Source organism: Pygoscelis adeliae, unplaced genomic scaffold (assembly GCF_000699105.1).
Source record: "Pygoscelis adeliae isolate BGI_AS28 unplaced genomic scaffold, ASM69910v1 Scaffold121, whole genome shotgun sequence".
In the NCBI taxonomy this organism is placed as follows: domain Eukaryota; kingdom Metazoa; phylum Chordata; class Aves; order Sphenisciformes; family Spheniscidae; genus Pygoscelis; species Pygoscelis adeliae.
Genome location: NW_008824359.1, coordinates 4,471,456 through 4,480,354, shown reverse-complemented (window position 1 = coordinate 4,480,354; position 8,899 = coordinate 4,471,456). Strand labels below are relative to the sequence as shown.

At 42.4% G+C, this 8,899-nt stretch overlaps 1 protein-coding gene across 1 annotated transcript in view; it reads right to left on the bottom strand.

The window, feature by feature from the left end:
- The window catches only part of CLIC5 (chloride intracellular channel 5), a 76,965-nt gene that overhangs the window by 55,158 nt on the left and 12,908 nt on the right, over positions 1-8,899 (bottom strand). The gene's annotated exons all lie outside the window — the stretch shown is intronic.

Genomic DNA, 8,899 nt, shown 5'->3' with positions numbered 1-8,899 from the left:
TCTTCCCTGTTTTCAGAATTTCTGTTGTTCCCTCCCTTATTCTACAGCTGGGAGCACCAGTGACAGGGGAAGAGGGAAGGTCCGCAGCAGGCTGGTTTCATTGCCTTAAGCAACAGTGATGTTTTTTCCTTCTTTTCTGAAGGGTGTTTGTCCTGCTTCCAGCTGTTCAAAATCCTGATATTGTTGTTGCTAAGAATGGTAAGGAAAAAAGAGCCCGATTTCTTCACCCTGTGCATTGGCTGTTGTATCGGTGCAAGGAGCGTGCAGAAAAGCAGAGCTCTGCCCCAGCGAAAACCCGTGTGCGGTACAAAGCGGTACAGAAGCTGAAACCGAATACTCTTAGGTGAGAAAAGCACCCGTGGTGGCACCACTCCTGATGGAGTTCAGGAGCAGAGGAATGGGAATGGGGTTACACAGGAGAAGGAAGAGCTTCAGGGCCCTGCGAAAATAAAATATTTGGGTCCCATAACTATTTCTCAATGTGTCCCTTGGGGTGTTGGTTGTAGCGGAGGGACAGGAGAGTGATGGTATGCTGGGGTGGAGTACGGAAGAAAACTTTCAAGAGCCTCAGCCTGCTATCAACATACTGTCGTCATCTATACTCCCTTCCTTCACCCTGCATTCCTTGCGTGATTCAGAGGTTGCCACACAGCAACCCTAAGCAAGAGGTGGCACATGACAGAAAGGCCTGACACAGCTAAAAGGTGTGGAGGAAGGGAGTGCTGGCACTGTACAGGAGAGTGGACAAAGGCAAAGGGGTTGGGTGGGACTGCCTCACTGCCATCATTGCCTGGAGGGACTGGCTACCTTCCTGCCCTCCTGCCCCTGGAAAGTCCCTTCCTTCATCTCTGCCCCTCCCGTCCTCTGCTCCTGTTTCGGGACCACCACAGCTCCGGCTCACAGGCCGTCGGCAGCTCGCACTGCCAGACACCAGCAGTTTTACTGCTCAGTCCCCTTCTGACATAGAGAGGCCTTTTGGGTGTGGTTTTGACATGACCAAACACTCGCCTTTCCTGAAAGTGCTCTTAGCCGTGTGCTTTCGTGATGATCTTTAATTCCCTCCCGTGACCTCTAGGTATTTGACACAGGTCCAGAGCAGTGGCAGCCCACATCTCCATGGCTCTTTGGGTAAGCTCTACGGGAATTGGCCACAACAGCTGTTTCACGTGCGCTCCATGAAGCACTGAAATGGTTAACAAGTAAATCTCATTATGCTGTTGCAACTGTAATTACAACGTAATCAACATTACAATTAGTGTAAAAGTGTGCTTATGCTTTTTAGATCTAATTAGCACTCATTCAAGTAACTGGAAGGTTAGCTATAAGAGAATTAAGTGTTATTACTCCTTTGATTTCAAATTTTTACATGTAATTTTTGGACTAGGTACATTAATTACCAAACATTTATAGTATAATTATTCTTAGGCCTACAGGCAAACTTCCAAGGACATGGGCTAAGTGTACTTACATGCAGCAAAAAGAATCACTGCATTGTAATTACATATTACAGTTATAGAAGTCTGCCAAAACATAAGTATAGTCACCGTATCTCTAAAATGCATCCCTAAATAACATATTATCAACTACATGATTATCAGCTTTTGTTTTTGCTGAAAAAATGTTTTGCTTTAGCACCTCATGTGATGACATAATTTCCCTTCAATGAGGGCTCCTGTAAACAAAGGGAAGTGGGTCATCTTGACTGAGGTTACCTGTAGTTCCAGCCTCATTGAAAACACTGTTTTGACACAGGCAACTCTTTCAAATAATTTCTATCACAGGAGCGTGTATATCAGCTCTGGAGGAGAAAATACTGCCAGCTGTAAGAACAGTGAGGACGTAATACCGCTAATGCTAAACCAAAATGTTTAAATAAAATCAGCATTCAAGGCATCGGCACTTATAAGAGGTGATGCATGTGACCTATTTTGATGTCCATTTTAGAATGAAAAAATGTGGCCTAGAAGTGGCTACTTTTTTCCCAAAAAAAGGGAGCCCAGGGTAACAAGCTCAGATAAAGACATTATAATGGTCAGACAAATCCTGCTGCAATTATTAAGTAAAAGAGATCTGTGGCTTTAGTGCCTGCTTTCTATGCATGTGTCATCTCCCACTTCAGAAGTTGTGCATGCCTTGCGCTTCTAAAGTTAAACTCTAGATGTAGCAATTTCGGTAGAGACTCAACATGTCAAAACATTTAAATCCTTCCTTCCCAATTACTGTCTGGGTTTAGAGGTGTATTACAATTACTTTGCAAGACGAAGATTATTGTGCTGAGGCTCAGCAAAGCAGAAGGGAAACTGTGCAATACAAGTGTGAAGCCATTTCCATCCTGACCCAGATATAAACCACTGCAGAACAGGTCAGACTCCGTCTGGTTCAAGATGCTTCTGGGCAGCAGTGCCCCTGGAAGGTCCCTTCCCCACCCACTTTCACCCATGAGGCACCACCTAGCACTCATCCCCTGCCCCAGGACTTGATGTGGGGTGCTCAGAGGCTACAGAAGCCGTAGTGTGAATATCACACATCTGGTATTCTAGCTGTGCTTGTAGGTATCCACAGAAAGAATACCCCAGCCCACCTCAAAAATACTCTGATTTTCAAAAATCTCCATATGGAACCCCTAGAAGAGACCAAGCAAAACAGAGTCCTTGTTCATATAAATGCTGTGGTTTTTTAAATACCTTCTGAAAGCTTGATTGAAGATAACCATTGTAGGAGGCAGTGAGTAGGAGGGAAAAAAAAAATATATATTTACTACTTCAGGAATCTATTCATGCATTTACTGCTTTGCTGTCTTATAAAACTTACTTATCACTTACATCTGGGTGGAACCTTTTTGACTATAACAGTTGTTATCGTCTACACGGCTGTGTTTTGTGTTATGAAATCAGCTCTTTCTTCAGCCAAATTAAGGGTAAGATACTGATAAATAATTAGTACACTCATGTTACTGCAAAGAATGAGTCGCTTAGTTTGGCCTATCATTTTCTCATAAGTCAGAAGTAGCAGAGGCTTTGAGTTACATACAGGAACATCAGACACTGAATTATGAACTCTTCATAAGCCAAGTCATTATAGTTTGAGGTTTATGAGATATATAAATGAACATGAGCACGTCATCCTATTAATAAAAGAAGAGGACAGCTTCAGAAAAGGAACCGCCACATCTCCACAGAAGACCTCTATTGTAGGTGAACTCTGACACACTATCAGCTTTCACAAGCCTGATCCAAGCTTCACTTCCAGCAAAGATTTGACCCGAGGGGGTGAATCAGAGGCCAAGCATCCAGAATGTAATTCTATCGTGGAGTTCTCCAGCAGACCGCTAAGTTACCAAGAAGGATCAGGGCACAGAGCGCATCCGTCCCCCGGTGCTCACTCGGTGCTGCCACCCAGCTCATCCTGTGAGAGCCAGGCGTTACAAGTTTTATATGACACTGGTAACATTTTTCATGCTGTGAATAAAATTCCATTATGGATGAAAAGAAGAAGTAAAATCTCGGTGCAGCTGCAGTAAATGGTATTTGGGGCTATGATTTTACCTGGGAATTATTTAACTGCTTAGTTGCCTAAAAAAAACACAACTAAGCAGCAAGCAGGTACTAAACCAGCATGTTTGAATGGGTTATAAAGATATATCTTCTGGGGACAGTTCTGAATTACTGGTAATTTCCAACTGCATTTATTGCATGCTAAATAGCTTCAACATGCTACTTATTTAACAAGTTAACAAACACAAGGACTCAGCCCAATAGTTTTAGTTTCCTTTTGAATTACAATGTGTCACTATCAAGTTCTTGTTTGATCTTCAGAAAAATCAAAAGGGGTTTGTCTCAGGTATTTGGGGTCAGACTGGATGTTCCCCTCCCCAGATGTACAAGACATGCAAGGATGTACAAAGCTCTTCTCATTAGCCTCATGCCAAGGTTGGGTGAGCAGGTATTTTTCCTCAACTCCAGAGACGTACAGTGCCTCAAAACCTGTTGGTTTGATGGAGGAACTGTGATTTTGTTCCTTCTTATAAATTGTCCCACACTCAAGGGCATGGAACAAAAGACATCAAGTGATTCAGGCATACAGCCTGAACGTCCCAAGAAACGGGATGGGATGGCAAAACCTAGGTCAGAAAACTTTGCACTCCCCTTAACTGGCAAATTTTAGATAGCTTGCTCTACATCCATCCCCCAGACATTATGAATCTGTCATAACCATGAGCTACAGCAGCTCTCCTTTACCTTATTATGAAAATGCAGTATTTTGGCTCTAAAGGTCTCTGGATGAAACTCAGCTGTTTAACAGAATGGTCAATCACTAGAACCGGCTCAGACAGGAGTTTTGCAAAGTAAGTTCTAGCCCAAAAGCATGAAATTATTTTTATATATCATTATGTTTTCACATGGATGCAGTATCAAACTTTGCTGTATCATTAATAAGTATTAACAACTTCAAGAGAAGAAACCACTGCTGTTCAGTGGGAAGAGGGATTTCATTATGGATAATTACCTCAGCGCTCGTGTTGAGACAGTCAGAGCCAACCATTCACAGGGAAGTGGCACTTAAAAGGTACAAAATGATCTCCTAATACTGCATTCAGTAGAGAGGCTTCTAGAGGGCAGCGGTTTATTCCTTTATTTCTTTATTTTACTATCATTCCAAACCTGTCATTTCAATTAAAAACAAAAGATACTTCCGAGTGGGACTGAGACTGCTCTGGAAAGTGGTATTGTAGGGAATACAATAGAGAGCATTACAGATTGTCCCAAACTGTGGGCTATATGGATAATGTAGCTGATGAAAGGAGCAATGCAGATATCCTCAGCCCTTGCTTTTCAAAATAAATCCTCCATATTGTTAGGTGTTATGAAGAAAAACACCACCAGGTAAGTGTGATGTACCTGTTGTTGTTGACTCACTGCTGTCACAGAACTAAAATTACATGATTTTACTTACAAGTCTGCCACAGAGTAATGCATATCCCTGTCTTAATTTACAAGTGTTCCTAGTGCAAGTCCCTATTTAGATTATTACTGTTCATTTCTTGGTATGCTTCTTGTTATAAATTAAGTCTAAATTAATTAGGATTTAAAGCATGCACATGCAAACTAGGATTAAAGCCCCCCAAGCAAAAGACCAGCACACAACACGCTACTCCAATCCCAATTTATGAATTATTATTTACAGAAAGTGTTCAAAATGGCATGTATGTATCATGCAGATCTCAGGCTAGGTTTCAATTCCCCCCAGTAAATAAGGCCCAAAGAATGCACAATCGCTGCTGATTTCGTTGGATACATTTTGTTTCGCTCTGTTGTTCAGCAAACAATTTGGCTGAAAGCAAAAATTACTTTCTATATTCTGATGCACATTATTTCTAAAAGATGAAGCCTTCAACAACTCAGTTTGAAATTACTCGTGACGCAGACTAGTTCCCATGGGTTCAAATGTTGGCATCAGTGACATTTAGCTGTGCCAGATGAAGCCATAAAGTACCTGCACAGCAGGTTACGTGCGTGGATCTGCACAGCGGATTACAGGATCCTCTGTAGCGTACATACTATTTGGCTTAAGAAAAGGGCTTCTAGCTTTTGGCTCCCTGATAAACCCATGCTTCCTCAGTATGAAATAGCAGGGATCAACATCTTTACAACTCTCTTTATGGCGGCAAAGTTTAACCTCAGCATACATTATGGTCCACCTCATCAATGGCAGTGCTGTATGCCTGGGTTAATGCAGCTGGCTGGCCTGGAGCCTTACAGTGAACTGTAGAACTCTTCCATTCTCCTTAGAAAATTGCCCTCATTCATTTTTCATTACACCTTTTGGTACTTCTGTGACAAAGTTTCCACAAAGTTTGCCAGTGAACAAGCTCGCTTTCCTTAGTGCATCACCTCAAGCTGTAACTAAATGAATAGTGGGTTGTTTGAGGGTTTTTTTCCTTCCTTCTTCAACCTAAGAGTTCAAAGTCTTGAAGCACCTGACGTTGACTCGGTGATATCTCATTTTAGTTTTTCTTTGCTTGAGGACCCTTTTCACTGCAGCGTTAATGCAGACAACCAGGATGAATCGGAGCAACGTGGTTAAGCACAGATGTGAACCCCTCTCCTGCAACTATACTTTCAAGTTAGCAGATTTTCACAGGTGACTGCCATGAGCAAGTTTTTAGGACTTCGGAGACCACATCCAACATCTTTAAATGAAAGAGGGTGGTGGCAATTCTTAAGGAAGAGCTTGGCATAAGACTGAAAGTAAATCTTAGCATGAAATTCTGCTCTGAGCACAGAGTCTGAATAGCGACGGGGTTTCAATTAAGTCTGTCAGAATTGGAAATACTGGGTAGTCTAACTAGAAAGATGTACAATTGTTTTCCTGTTAAATGGAAGATTTTCCAAAAATTTTTCATCTTTTCCTGAACATAGTGCATGTGGCAGGTATAACTTTTATAAAGAAGGTGTGGGCCCTTGGTCACCGGCTGCAATACCTGGAAGAAACCTCACAGATCACTGAAATGTCAAAGCACAGAGCCGTCTGCAGTCTCGCTGCTCTGACCTTGTTGACAACTATGATACAACTCTAGAAAATGGACTAGGTTTTCCTGGGAGACCTGCATCAGTTAGAAAAGTGCTGATGAGACAGAGAGCCCTTGACTCATTATTAGCAATTTCTACCCATTCCTACCCAAGCAGCAAGTGAGAGTTGATGCCAGTCTAATTCATAAATACATATAAAGGTATCTCATGATGTTGAGAGAAAGCCTAAATCCCCCTGCAGAGGATGGCACCAATAAGAGACTCTCAGGTTATCTCTTGGCTGTGTGTTAACACAGAAAATTGACTTTCAGAGATGAAAGGCGAAGAGTTCAGAAGGGTGAAGTAAGCGTGCTGTAAGGATTGACTCCTCAGCTCTGCATCTCGACTAGGTGGAAGCCACTGTGTGGCAGTTTCTCCCACCACTGCTCATGCTGGGTCTCCTGACCAGAAAAAGATGACTTTAGTCTACAGAACTACCAAACCAACATCCTCTGCAATTATCTCGTTTGCCATGAGAGATCTCTCAATTAAAAAATAAATTAAAAGGTAATTGAACGTTCTTATGAAAGGGAAAAAGGCCAAGCAGTTGTAAGTGACCTTTTCAGAAAATTAAGTGTATCGAATCAAAACTGGAGGCAAGTTAGCCAGGTCATCTGTCAATCTTGCAGGATATTATAAACCTTGCAGTATATTATTATAAACCAGAAAAGAAAATAAAATGCTGTAACTAAACTGAAAGGAAATCCATCCATACAAATTCCATATTGAAAAGCTTCAAAAAATCAAAGAGAAGGACTCAGAGCAACTGGAATTAATACATGAGGGAATAGTTTATTATTGATAGGGCTGATACTGCCACCTATTTTTAAGACTTCCTAATGCTTTCCCTGATTACACCCTGTTTTGAATTCAATGTAACTTTTGCCAGACTTTAAAAGGGGAGCTCTTCAGCACAGGTGTCTGCCTTCTTTATTCATCCAAAGCACTTCAGACATCCAAAGGTTTATCTTGCAATGCAATCAACCACTGAAGTCACTGTTCCCCCAAAGCCTACAGTTTAAAACAGAAGACAGGCAGAGCTTGAAAGGGAACAGAAATGCAAGGAAGTGACCTGATTTCCCCAGAATCAACAGCAAGGCTAAGAATAGACTCCCGAACTCCCCAATGCCAGCTTAGTCAAACCATTGTCAAGTAAAAACACATTTGTTTTTCCAAGCGTTCAGAATTCCATCGTTGCAGAGTATGCTCCCCATACGGGTGATTACGTGGGTGTATATATATACACAAGTACAACATTCTTGTACATAAAAATACAGCTATTCTGCAGGCACTCTTCCAAAGACATTCCACCGGCCCACCTGTCACGCTCTGCTCGGAAAACCTGCGTGGAAAACCTGGCCTTCAGTTTGCCTTTTTTGGTTGTGTTTTTTTTGTTTTTTTTAAGTAGAACTTGGTTACTTCTCCCATGAGTCAGAGAGTCCAGTGTGTGTCTTTATTTGACGGGTTAATTGTTAAGTGGAATTAAGCAGCAGAATGTTCTTTGGTCACATATTTGCAGGGACTTGGAGAACACCGTCTCCTCCCTCGCTGGCAGTCGAGGAGGGAATGCCAGGGCAGCTGTGCTGCTCGCTGGGCTTTTATACCGGTGCTATTTTTAGCTGTTATCAGCCACGGTGCCCAGGGCCAATCAGCGCCCGACGCCTGCAAGAAACTCTGCTCCGGTCCAAACTTCATTCTCTGCAATCTCACAGGGAGGAGCCAAATGACTGTGAGTTTGCTGCTCTAAACTTCTGCTCTTCGTTATATGGGCTCATTAACACATGGCAAGGCACTAGCACTCCAAAGTACATGAATAGTTAGGACCACGATGAAGTTACTGATTGAACAGATAAGCACCCTGCCTATATTTGGTGAAAATAAGGAAATTTAAGGTGCTTCATAAAGTCTAATAAGGTATACAATCCTGCAGTATGATATATATATATATATCTATCATATATGTCTACAAAAGACACGGACCTGTTGGAGCGGGTCCAGAGGAGGGCCACAAAAATGATCAGGGGGATGGAACACCTCTCCTGTGAAGAAAGGCTGAGAGAGTTGGGGTTGTTCAGCCTAGAGAAGAGAAGGCTTTGGGGAGACCTTCTTGCAGCCTATCAGTACTTAAAGGGGGCTTATAAGAAAGATGGTGGCAAACTTTTTAGCAGGGCCTGTTGCGACAGGACAAGGGGGAATGGCTTTAAACTAAAGGGGGGTAGATTTTGAGACGATCTAAGGAAGAAATTTTTTACGCTGAGGGTGGTGAAGCACTGGCACAGGTTGCCCAGAGAGGTGGTGGATGCCCCATCCCTGGAAACATTCCAGGTCAG